The sequence below is a fragment of the Lissotriton helveticus genome, chromosome 1_1 (assembly GCF_964261635.1).
Source record: "Lissotriton helveticus chromosome 1_1, aLisHel1.1, whole genome shotgun sequence".
Classification (NCBI taxonomy): domain Eukaryota; kingdom Metazoa; phylum Chordata; class Amphibia; order Caudata; family Salamandridae; genus Lissotriton; species Lissotriton helveticus.
In genome coordinates, this window is record NC_136057.1 from 2,059,803,061 (window position 1) to 2,059,815,977 (window position 12,917).

At 42.8% G+C, this 12,917-nt stretch overlaps 1 protein-coding gene across 3 annotated transcripts in view; it reads right to left on the reverse strand.

The window, feature by feature from the left end:
* Positions 1-364: 364 nt before the first annotated feature.
* The window catches only part of DNAJB4 (DnaJ heat shock protein family (Hsp40) member B4), a 405,595-nt gene continuing 393,042 nt past the window's right edge, over positions 365-12,917 (reverse strand). For all 3 annotated transcript variants that reach the window (XM_078645006.1, XM_078644996.1, XM_078644988.1), the window contains one exon: positions 365-5,948. The gene's annotated coding sequence lies outside the window, so the exon portion shown is untranslated. The remainder of the gene's footprint in view (positions 5,949-12,917) is intronic.

Below are 12,917 nucleotides of genomic sequence, written 5' to 3' on the forward strand. Positions count from 1 at the left end.
TTAGGCAATGGAATTACCACAATGTCCCTTTGCCTCATCACAGCCCAGCTGATAGATAAGAACTGTGAAAGGGGAGTAGGACTAAGCATAAAGAAGATTATTGGTAAGGAATTGGGACATTAACTGCAGTCGTATGCCTAGCAAGCAGCATTTTGAAAACAAAATAATTGCTTATATCTCATGGAAGACTTGCTAAATCCATTGAAGCAGCATTTGTGGCAGAAGGGTCATCAGTAGTTCTACTAACATGCAGAACATTGTCACAATGTACAATCTTAACTCTGAAGTCACACAAATGTAAATACTCACATTCTTTTCAATTCTGTGAAGCATATCTGCTCCAAATGAGACAAGGCAATGCTTAAGTAAAATGTTAAATTTTATTAGATTTTTATTTAAATCTGCATAAATGTAATACAACATGATTTATAATAAAACTGGAATATTTTATATCATAAATAAGTATATTTTGGAGAAATAAATCTAATTTGTTTCAACATAATACCACAGTAGTTGCTTTTACACTTCTGTATATGTTTATAATGGCACCCATGCATTCTTAGTGGCAACATGACATGGAGAAAATAAAAAAGTACCTTTGAATCAGGCATCTTTGGGTCTATGAACGTATGAACAAGCTGACAAGCAAACAAACCAAAAATACTGTTATTCGTACATATCATCGCATTTGGAACATTGTGATGAGTACCTGTTATTTGGGGTGTAGGTGTGTGTAGAAATTAGGGTTGTTTTACATCTTTCCTTTTGATTCTGGTAACAATACATGTCTTGGCATACATAGCTGAGACGTGTCACTTTTGCTTGTAAAGTTATCAGTAGAATTAGTAATTTGGTTGAAGGGATTAGATAAAAGGTATATTGGTTAATCAGAGTCATGATGAAGTTTTTTTTTTACTTCATATGTTATCCAGGAAGCCAGGGTATATTGAATTTTCATAGACATGTTTTTATAGACCTCATGAAACTAGACCAGACTGAGTCTACTTCGAGAGTGATAATAAAAAAGAGGCACTAGGGCCGAGTTTGAGTTTGTCGTAGAAATGGTCAGTGACGGTTTGCAAGAAGCAGTAGGAAGAGATCCTTGTTAACTCAAACTATTATTACTTCCTCAACCTTATTGTGGGGTAACCTATATGTTTATTATATTGGCATGTAATTATATAATAGTGGAGCATGGATAACACCGTGGAGGGATAGCAGTAGCCTGGTCATAATTACAGTGAACTTAACAAAAGCCATCTTAAAGCCATCCATCTTTCTTATGTGGATACTTAAAAATAGCAGATCTGGTGTGGAGCCTGTCGTTAGGCAGTATAGTTGTGTACAGGTATAAATCGAGAGAACGAGAGCATGGATGGGAGTGCGCACATTTAAAAGATGAAAGGTAATAGAAAAAATCAACTGTATTCCAGTAATTTTCCGCAATGGATTGGAATGAGATGGCATTAGGCGTTACCTCTTGAGTGTTTTCTTTTAGATAGGTGTGAAGCCATACTATGGCTTGGAAAAAGGCACCACCAACTCTGCGTTTTCACCAATGTTGCCTTAGGTCTGCATTGCTGAGGGCTGGCAAAGCTGTAGCAACATAGACATTTGTTTTGATGCATATTATTCTGAATGTTATCCAATACAAAGGCCCAGAATTACTTTGTTCTGTGGACCAGCTTAACAAGAATTACACTGGAGTCAATCGGCTTGATGAATCACGTGCAAAATATGTAAATATGTCTTCATATTTTGTAAATTGCAAGAAGGCTGGAGGGGACCTGCTGATGAACAAGGTCTCAGCGTCTGTGGATGATTTATTACTGGTAGAAATATGCCTTGCCAGTGGTCTCGTTTGAAATGCAAAATAATGCTGCACCTTAACACAATAATCTTTGTTCCAGGGATGATTCCTGTATTCCTGTATTATTGGGGTACTTCCGTAATGTCAGCCCTTTTTTTGTAGAAACCATGAAGGGTGGGCAGTGCTAGTATTTACAAAATGAGGCAAAAGTAGACCCTGTCTCGCAGGTGGAATTCTCCTCACAGGTAAAGCCTACGCAAAGGCAAGGAGCACTAGGCTAAGAGTGGTAAGAGATCTAGGTATTGATTTCCAATACTTTCAACTCTACTGGTGTTTTTACTGCTAGCATAAGCATGAGGCTTGGCCACAGATGGGACAACTCTTGCTACTCCTCTGTGAAAGGAGTTCAAGACAAGGATCAAAAAAGGGCCAACTCAATACCCTTTACAAGGAGGAATGAAAGTAGGGACATGTACCAAATTTTGTTCAAATCTTTCCTTAATGTCAATGTGTCTGGAACTATAGTAGTATGAACCTTGCTGCTATTTTCAATTATCAATTGATCCCATTGTGAGATTCTTTCCTGTATAAAAGTAATTCGGGAGCACAAGGATGGACATATTTCCTGCCCATGCCAAAGGGACGGAAACCATTGTCTGACACATCACCATCCGAATGTAGAGCTAGCAGTGTGCCTTTGTAACAGGAAATTTGTTATCTGAAATATATTTACACATGAAGGAAAAGATAAGATGGGTTAAAGGTCATATGGTCACAATCCCAAACCTGCCGGTGAACATCTGTCTTGCATGGAGTGTCTCCCATTTCTCAATCAAAAATGTGTTCTGAGGACACTTAATTGGAGTTAAACATGGCACCAGAGGTCCATTAGATGAAAGTTTCACTGGGGTTGTACAATTCACATGGACTGAGGCAAATTATTCTAAAGCCCATTAATTGTACTTGTGCACTCCCCCCTTCATGTTCAGTTTGTTTATTAGTTGCAAAAACGTTATTTACCTTTATGGAGGGTGCACCAACCCAATTGCTTGTAAAGCCAATGCATGCTAAGAATGAGTACATCATACAAAGTCTGTAGAATAAAGCCAAAAAATGTTGAGGGCCAAGAAGAAGATCTCTTCCCTACCAAACCTTTGCCCGCTTTAGAATATATTTGACTGACTGAAGGTATTTATAGAGCGCACTACTGCCGAGGCGTCTTGGTGCTAAGGAAAGTAACTGAACACAACGCAGATAAGTTTAAAGCTGAGAAAAAAAACAGGTCTTAATTTCCTTTCTAAACAGCAATCGGTTTGAATCATTCTCAGATGGACTGGAATTAGGTTCCATGGCTTTGCTGCCAGGAAGGAAAAGCGTTTTCCTCCCCACCTTTCTCTTTTTATCTTAGGAAGTTTGACCAACCCAAAAGTGGCTGGCCTTAGAGAACGGCTGACCTCAGAGTGGCTGACCTCAGAGAAAGCGGGAAAACAGGGATTGTAGATCCTCAGCCCGCCACCAAACAAGGCTTTGTGAACAAAGCAGAGTGATTTAAACTCAACGCCGTACAGGGAGCCAATTAAGTTGTTTGATCGCGTTTGATGTAGGATGATATTTAGGTAGTTTAAGCAACATTCTGAATTGATTGCAGTTTTGCCAGTTGGGCAGCACCCGCTCCTAGATAAAGAGCATTGCCATAATCAATTCTCTATTTGATTGTTTATTGCAGATGCTCCATAACCAACAGCATTAACATTCGGAACAAGATTTCAGTCTTTATTAGGATCATGAGTTGAAAAGGCCCAAGTTTCATTGCTACATAATTGTAAGGTTGCCATGCTTCAGAGAAGGCAATCACAGAGCAGACTTTCAGACAATGGTTATGCTTCATACCTCTAACGTAGGTCCAAATATTCTGCCTCCCTAACTATGAATCCATTTAAATTCTTCTATTGTATTTCTGCCTGGTGAGGTATCAATAACACTGAGTGATTTGTCCTTACCTTACCACAGTACACTATATAGTATATTGTTAAAATAGAGGACTGCACCATGGCGGGGTGTGTGCAAATAAATATTTAATTGGCTATGTAACATGAATGGACCTGAGTGCAGGAGTTGTGTTTTTTACTGTTATTTTTGTTATTGACTGCTGTATTAAGCAGCTCCAGTGGAAAAATCCAGAAATAAAGATGTTAAAAAATATATATTGTTAAAATCCTGTAAATCGTTTGGGAATTCATCTTATCACATAATTAAATTTGGAAGGAAGGGGAATGGCGCATACATGTTATGGTATGTTGCGCTATGTTATATTATGTTATGCTAGTTTAAATTTTAGAGCACACACACACCATAGGTACCCTGGTTCTACAGAAGGTAAGCACACAAAGTAAGGGGGAGGCATCATCAAGGTAGGGAGAAAAAGCCTGACAAAAGTGCTAGGTCTTAAGAAACCATCTAGAAAAAACCTGTAGAAGAATTGTATAAGGCATCATACACACAGTTATAACAAGGAACCACATTTGATACTACAATAAGAACTAATTGTGCAACCTTATTGGGAATCTGAATATCAGGAAACTCTAAGAGAATTCCATCATATAAGGGTTAAACTCAGTGCAGGGACTCTGAATAACAGATGGGTCAGAAGTGCACGGAGGATAGCATCCTTTTACAATGAACATCGTCCCCATTAAAAGCAGAAGATTGGAATAGAAGGAGGAGGAGGATATGCACTTAGAAAGGGCATAATGAGAGTTGCATAAAACTATGTCCCTTAATAGCCAGATTAAACTGAATAATGCTAGCATGGCATTAGCAAAAGTTTTTTGCAAAGGGTAATATTCTACTTTTGAAATTCTTTTGCAACAATGAGTAAAGGGAAGCATGATGCTATCTGCAGTACCTGCTGAGATCAAATAGATTCCTTCTCAATTTTAATAGCCAGCGTTCTTGCGAGGATCTGACTGCATTTCTCAAATACTTTCCCCAACATGCAGTCCAATAAAGCTCTATTATTAAGGTATTCAGAAACTATGTTCATTTGTCAACTCAGACTGCCAGAAGGCCCAAGGAGCTCATCGGGATTTAAAGAACAAAGGATTGCATCTCTATGATCCAGGCTACATTATAACAAGGTGGTCGTACAGTATGGTTTCACTGACACAAAATCTACACACTGTGGGTTAAATTTACAATGAATTGGCATAGGGCAGGGCCGAAAGTCATTTTGCAGTGCTGCCCTATGCCAATTAAAATAGGCAGGAATTCACCGTATTTACAAGATACAGTGCATTCCTGTCCTTTCAGCCAGCATAAAATTAGCAGCCATGCACCAGCACAGGTGCCCTTGCACCACAGTGCAAGGATGTCTGTGTTGTTGACATGATTGTTTTTGTGCAGAAAGGGATACCTTCCCGCACAAAAACAATCATGAGAGACAATTTCATCATTCCATGTGTGCTGCAGAATGCAGAAACACCTCGAAAGAGGAAACAACGTTGAGAAATGTAGACATTTCTTCTCGTTACGCCTGCTCTAGTGAGGCACAAGGCTTTGGTGCTGCCCCTGGTTTATGAGATATTGTAAGTCAGTGGCAGCATCAAAGTCCATGGGTGTTGCGTGGGAAGCCCCACAGCAACACCCATGGAATGCCTCTATGATGATGAGTAAGGCAAGGCAGTGGCTTGTGCTGCTCTGACTTACTCTATATCCTCATGCAGGGTGGCTTTACTTGGCCTTATAGATATGGCTAAGCCCTGTGCGCCACCGTAACATCACAAAAAGGAACAGTCCGGTGATGCACTGGGCTTGAGAAAAGCCCCTCAGTGTATAGGTGAAACAGTGAAGCTGGCTAGTATTTACTTGACATAACCCACTCCATGATGCTTGCTGCAACACGGGGACACTATTACATTTGTGTGGGCTTTGTAGGCACTGCTGACTTGTGCATGGCCCAACAATGAGTAGCTTTCACCTTCAACTCTTCAGTTCATCATGCTCCAGCAAAGCATGTAGATTTGAATGTAGTGTGCTTGAGTCTGGAATGTGAAGGCAGTTGATGTGACGTCAGCAATAGGGAAGCTCCAATTTCTTACTTGACAGATCTCGAAGTTTGGTGTCTGTAATAACGACTAACCTGGAATAAAGACAAATATATAAATAACATTTCATTGAAGGGAAAAGAAAGATGGTCATCTCTCCAAGTTGGTGAGTGGATGAAACAGAGCTGAGGCAGATTTCAAAAAGTGGTGCCCTGTGCCAAAATGACCCACTTCAAACTTATGACCTCTTGTTGTCAGAATGCTTTGCTGTTTATATTCTTTTTAGATCTGGCTACTGACAGCTTTAGCTGGTGGACTGATATTTTGTGAGTGGGCTTTGTTTCTATCCCAGAAGAGTTTCACTCTCTCAAGTCGCACTCTTGCCTGTTTAGATGTATCCTTTCACTGCAAAGAATAACAAACTATTTTACATCTTCATAGTATACACAATGTTCATACAGTCAAGTTTTACCTCATGCATTTATTCATCGCACAAATCAAAGGAAATTGTATTTGTTTCTCCTGCAACATCCTTTTATTAAAAAAAAATTTGACAGGGCTCAACTGTGGGCCTCTGTCAGAAATTGGATTCTTAATGTAGGAATGAATACCTCTTCCAATGTATTTTGTTTAGCACAGATTTTAGATAATCTCTCCTAATCCCTAGTAGGTGCAGCATAAGCAGCAAGTAGTTCTCCGGAGGAATGCAAGTTGCATTCATGCAGTACCAAATTATTTAAAATCAAATCAAGAAAACATCACAAAAAAAACTTGAAAACCATGAATGAACAAAACTGTACCAAAACCAGCATAAGTGGAACCAGAGGTATTAATTTCTTCAGTGTTAAGGCAAATTGACACCAAGAAAATGTAAAGTGTCAATGATATATATCAGTTTGAGGTTTGACTGAAACCTGATGTAACTTTATGTGATAGGGAGGAAGTCAGCTATACCAAGCTGTTGATTTTGGCAGCAAAAGGTCTAAATGTGACAAACCTAAATTTTGTAGTCACTAAGGTTGCTTTTCTGCTGGTACAGATTTGCTGCATCATCCTGGTCAGCTCCGCCCTCCCTTCCTGCTTAGGAAGGCCCATCAGAATGCAGATAATTCTCTGACACACCTAACCTCGCTGTGTTTGCGGCTGTCTAGAGGGAATGCACAAAGCGTAGCTGTCACCCACCTCAGATGGGTATTGGAGACAGGCTGCAGGCACATAGAGTAGGAAGAGCAGAAAAAGGCCCTCTTTCTAAAAGTGGCCTTTCTAATATAGTAATATTAAATCCAACTTTACTAGTAAAGAGGATTTGTCATTATCATTCCAATGATATAAAACATGATACATCTGTTCTTTTCCAATCAGGAATAACAGCTTAAAAGTGTATTAAGGAAATCCTAAGGTTAACCTATGAGAAGAGTAATCCTAAGAGTAGTGAAAAACAAATTTGGATGTCACTATCAGGACATGCAAAACTTAAAAGTACATGTCCTACCTTTTACTTACACAGCACCCTGCCCTATGCGTTGCATAGGGCCTACCTTAGGGACGACTTATGTGTAATAAAATGGGAGTTTAAGGTTTGGCAAAGGGTTTTAAATGCCAAGTCAAAGTGGCAGTAAACTGCACACACAGGCCTTGCGGTGGCAGGCCGGAGACAGGTTTGAAAGGCTACTTATGTGGCTAACACAATCAGTGCCACAGGCCCACTAGTAGCATTTACTTTAAAGGCCCTGGGTATATGGTATACCACATTACAAGGGACTTATAAGTAATCTAAATATGCTAATTGTGTATACACTCATGTTACCATGTTTAGAGGAAAAGCACATGTACTTTAGCACTGATTAGCAGTGGTAAAGTGCTCAGAGTCCTAAGGCAAACAAAAAGCTACAGCAAGAAGAGGGGATAAGCAGGCAAAAGGTTTGGGGGAAGACCACCCTAAGTATGACAGATCTACCTGGCATGATTCATTTAGGCAACCTCATCCCAAACTGATAAGAGGATACTATAAGGGCAGACATGACCTTGCTGCAAAGGAGCTCTTAATAAAAGATATTCTGGATAATGGCACTTCATTTATTTTATTTTGAGAGTTTTATAGAGCGCGAACAAGACCCTTACGGGTATGAGAGCGCTTTACAGTAAATGTCTATAGGTATATAAAACAATGGGAATAAGCAGGATCGTAAGAATAACATCATAAAGCTTAACAAAACACACGCAAGGATAGATTCAGACATTAAGGATAAAACGGGACTGTAGTGAGTGGCAGCAGGGAAAATCACAGAAAGGAGGGCACATCTGTTACGGTGCGCCCGTTTAGAATCCATGAGTGGGTTCCTCAAGTGTGATTAAGAGGAACTGTTCACGTGGATGAGAATTGTGTGTGATGGCCCATTCATCCTCAATGGTGCAGACATGTTTCTGCCCATTCAAATGCCAGTTATTGGTAAAGGGCTTTCATCAGACTAAATGGATCCCTACTTCCAGTGCTTGCCTTAAAGCATTCACTCATGGAAAAATGAATTTCCTACTGCCACACTGAGTGTGAAAACACCTAACATACAAAAGCACAATATTATATATGCTTATTGTGCTTGATTGTGTACTTGTGTATTATAAACATGCACTGTAAAGTACCAGCAGCACAGGTTGTTGCAAATTGCTTATGACACACAGTGAAACTGCACGACAAACAGACACTGTACACGTGCTCCCTGTTGGAAAAGTGAAACAGTCTGTAATATCCTCAGGTCTTGTTATCATGTTCTCTGTACCTAGCTGCTAAGCCAGTGTGAGTGTTCCAGTTAGAATGTTAGTGTAAGTGGAATGCTTGGGTTCCTGTGTGTGAGTGTAGTCAGTTGGGATATGGGCTGAGCAGCTAGGAGGCTGCGCCTGGTGGTGCTAGATGTAACTTCTTCTTAGAACTCAATAAACTTCATCTACATTTACCTGACCATGTCTACAGCGTCTACTTGTACCTCCTTCACACATGGGACCAGCCCACCATTGACCACCACTACATTTATGGTGACAATCTTGAGCTAAGAACCCACTACATTTACAGATGAAGAGCAACAAGATTCAAGTATCTAAAGGAAAAGAAACCAGTCAAGCAAGAAACCGGTCTAACATTCCTGTCTCCCCCACCAGTGTCCATTACACCGAACAGCCCAAGACCAGGTGTGCTGTGTTTGTATTCGTGTACTCTCATCAGCTGGTAATAAGTTCAAGTTCAAGTTCAAGTTCAGGTATTTATAAAGCGCACTACTCACCCAGAGGGTCTCAAGGCGCTGGAGGGAGGGGTTTACTTTTTATCGAATAGCCATGTTTTCAGTTCTTTTCTGAAGGAGATGTGATTCTGAGTAAGGCGGAGGTGGGTGGGGAGTGAGTTCCAGGTCTTGGCAGCTAGGAAGGAGAAGGATCTGCCACCCATGGTGGTTTTTCGGATGCGCGGGACTGCGGCGAGGGCTTGATTGGATGATCTTAGTTGGCGGGTGGGATAGTAGAAGGACAGTCGGGTGTTGAGGCATTCGGGTCCTAGATTATAAAGGGACTTGTGTGCGTGGGTAAGAAGGCGGAAAGTAATTCTTTTGTTGACGGGAAGCCAGTGGAGGTTTTTTAAGTGACCGGTGATGTGCTCTTGGCGCGGGATGTCTAATATGAGTCTCGCTGATGCGTTTTGGATGCGCTGGAGTTTTTTCTGCAATTTTGTTGTAATTCCGGCGTAGAGTGTGTTGCCATAGTCCAGTCGACTCGTGACCAGTGCATGGGTGACAGTCTTTCTTGTTTCGAGGGGGATCCAGCGGAAGATCTTTTTGAGAATGCGAAGGACGTTGAAGCAGGAGGACGATACGGCGTTGACTTGTCTGGACATTGAGAGGGAGGAGTCTAGAATGAAGCCAAGGTTACGTGCATGGTCTGTGGGTGTGGGCGCAGATCCCAAAGCGGAAGGCCACCAGGAGTCGTCCCAAGCTGAGGGGGAGGATCCTAGGATGAGCACCTCCGTCTTGTCTGAGTTGAGTTTTAGGCGGCTCTGTTTCATCCATTCGGCTACTTCTTTCATACCTTCGTGAAGGTTGTTTTTGGCGGTGTTGGGGTCTTTGGTGAGGGAAAGGATTAGCTGGGTGTCGTCGGCGTAGGAGATGATGTTGAGGTTGTGTTGACGTGCGATGGAGGCGAGGGGACTCATGTAGACGTTGAAGAGGGTGGGACTGAGTGAGGAGCCTTGAGGTACGCCGCAGATGACTTCGGTGGGCTCTGAGTAGAATGGGGGGAGTCGGACTCTCTGGGTTCTCCCGGCTAGGAATGAGATGATCCAGTCCAAGGCTTTTCCTTGTATGCCGATGTTGTTGAGGCGTTGTATGAGGGTGTTGTGACAGACAGTGTCGAAGGCGGCGGAGAGGTCGAGTAGAATGAGGGCCACTGTTTCACCGTTGTCCAGGAGTGCTCGGATGTCATCGGTCGCCGCAATGAGGGCGGTTTCGGTGCTGTGTTTGGCTCGAAAGGCGTTCTGTGAGGGATCCAGGGAGTTGTTGGATTCCAGGAAGGCTGCTAGTTGGCTATTGACGGCTTTCTCGATGACTTTGGCCGGGAAAGGGAGTAGGGAAATGGGTCGGTAGTTTTTCAGATCTGAGGGGTCTGCTGTTGGTTTTTTCAGAAGGGCGCTGAGTTCGGCGTGTTTCCATATTTCTGGAAAGGTGGCGGAGTCGAAGGAGCAGTTGATGACATCGCGGAGTTGGGGAGCGATGATGGAGTCAGCTTTGTTGAAGATGAAGTGGGGGCAGGGGTCAGAAGGTGAGCCAGAGTCGATTGAGTTCATGAGGCGAATGGTGTCTTCAATGGTGATTGGGTTCCAGGAGTTGAGGTAGTTAGTTGGAGGGGTGGGATCTGAAGTGGGTGGGGTGAGTTGGTCATTGGGAGTATTCTTGAAGCTGTTGTGGATGTCGGCAATTTTGTTGTAGAAGAAGGAGGATAGCGCATCGCAGAGGTCTTGGGAGTTAGTGATGTTGTTGGATGCTGCGGGAGGGTTGGTGAATTCTTTGACGATATTGAAGAGTTCCTTGCTGTTATGAGAATTGTTGTCGAGACGGTTCTTAAGTGCTGATTTCTTGGCGGATCGGATCAGTTGGTGGTGTTTGCGGGTGGCTGTCTTGAGGGAGTCCATGTTGTCTGAAGTTGGTTCTTTTCTCCAATTCTTCTCCAGGGTGCGGCATGTCTTCTTGGATTTTTTAAGGTCATCATTGAACCAGGGAGCTTTTTTGCTGGATGATTTCGACTGGTGTTTTTTCAGGGGTGCTAGTTCGTCCGCACTGTGGGTAATCCATTGCCTGAGGTTGGTGGCCGCTAGGTCTGGGTCCGTTGCCAGGGTGGGAATGTTTTGGCTGAGTGATGTGAGGAGTTGTTCGGTGGAGATTTTGTTAAATTTTCTTCGGGGAATGGGTTGTAGACGGTTTTGTGTCAGGGTTGTTTTGTAGCTGAAGTGAACACAGCTATGATCCGTCCAGTGGAGGGCTGTAGTATGATCGAAGGAGATGTGCTTGCTGGAGGTGAAGATAGGGTCGAGCGTGTGTCCGGCTATGTGAGTGGGGGTGTCAACAAGTTGTTTGAGTCCGAGATTGGACAGGTTGTCCAGAAGGGTGGTGGTGGTGTTGTCGTGAATGTTGTCAAGGTGGTAGTTGAGGTCTCCTAGAAGAATGTAGTTCTCGGAGGCGAGGGCGTGCGGGCTGACGAAGTCAGTGATGTCGTCACTGAATTGAGATCGGGTGCCTGGGGGCCTGTAAATGAGTGTTCCTCTAAGTGTGGTCCTGGGGTCGGTGTGGATCTGAAAGTGGAGGTGTTCGGCGGTTGCAAGATTTACGTCAGAGCTGGTTGTAATTTTGATGGTGTTTCTATGGACGATGGCGATGCCTCCTCCAGTTTTTTGATTGGTGCGGTCTTTTCGAATGATCTTGTAAGTGTCCGGTCATTCCGACCCATGGAACTGTTCTTGGGTCATATTCCTACTGAGAAATCTCTGCTGTTTTCTGTGTGGCCCCTTGAGCACAGCCAGCAGAGGCTGCCATCAACTATAACAAAAATGTAAGAGCAGTTACTATCTCAGCATGCGATACATTGAGACTCAATGTCAGTCTACAAGAAATGGTTGGCCATCCATATTGATATAGGATATAAGGTCACTCTCTTGTAATATATTCACTTACATGCCAGCACAGACTGCTTGTAACACCCTACCTCCAAAATAATTGAGGGGCATATTACCAAGCAATATCGATAATTATCGCTATTGCTTGGTTAGAGACAAAAATTACCGCTGAGCTGCGGCAATTTTTATCGCAAATAAACCTTGGTATTACCAAGGTTTATCGCAAATGCGATAAAAAACGGCCGCAATGCATGAATATCACTGAAAAGTCAGCGATATTCATGCATTACCGAGCTAATGCTCTTAGTCATGTTATCCACCTACCATTGGATAACATGGCTAAGAACTGCTCAGGGCAGGTGTTAGCTTTTGGAGATAGCGATGTTAGCGACTGTTTCCAGTCGCTAACATCTTGGCACGCCCACTTTGCATGTCATTAGTGATAAATATCACTGACATGCAAAGTGGGGCCCAAGATGGTCGCTATCTCCTACTAGCTGTCGCTAACTGGTGTTAGCAACAGCTAGGTAATAGGGAGATAATTTTATCTCCGCTTTCTTGGCTTTTAAAGCCAAAAAAGCAGAGATAAACCCACTTGATAATATGCCCCTGAGTTCCAGAGCCACCTAATGCCCAGCTCCCATCCGTCGCCTACCAACCACAGCTCCTGCTCATTATGCTAAGGTCTAGTCTGGGGGAAGCAGGGTGCCTTGGTCTTCTATGCTCCAATACGGTGTTTAGGTGAAGAGGGAAAAGCCACCATACCTGCCCTCCTCCAGCTTTGGCCACGACTCCAGCGCATAGTGCTGGGGCAACAGGCTTAGCGGTAGCTTTGTGAGGGGAATCCTCTCCTTTGAGATGGGGACCATGTCAACTCGTTCTCTCACTGCAGCCATCCTTCAAGAAAGAATTCTGCTCA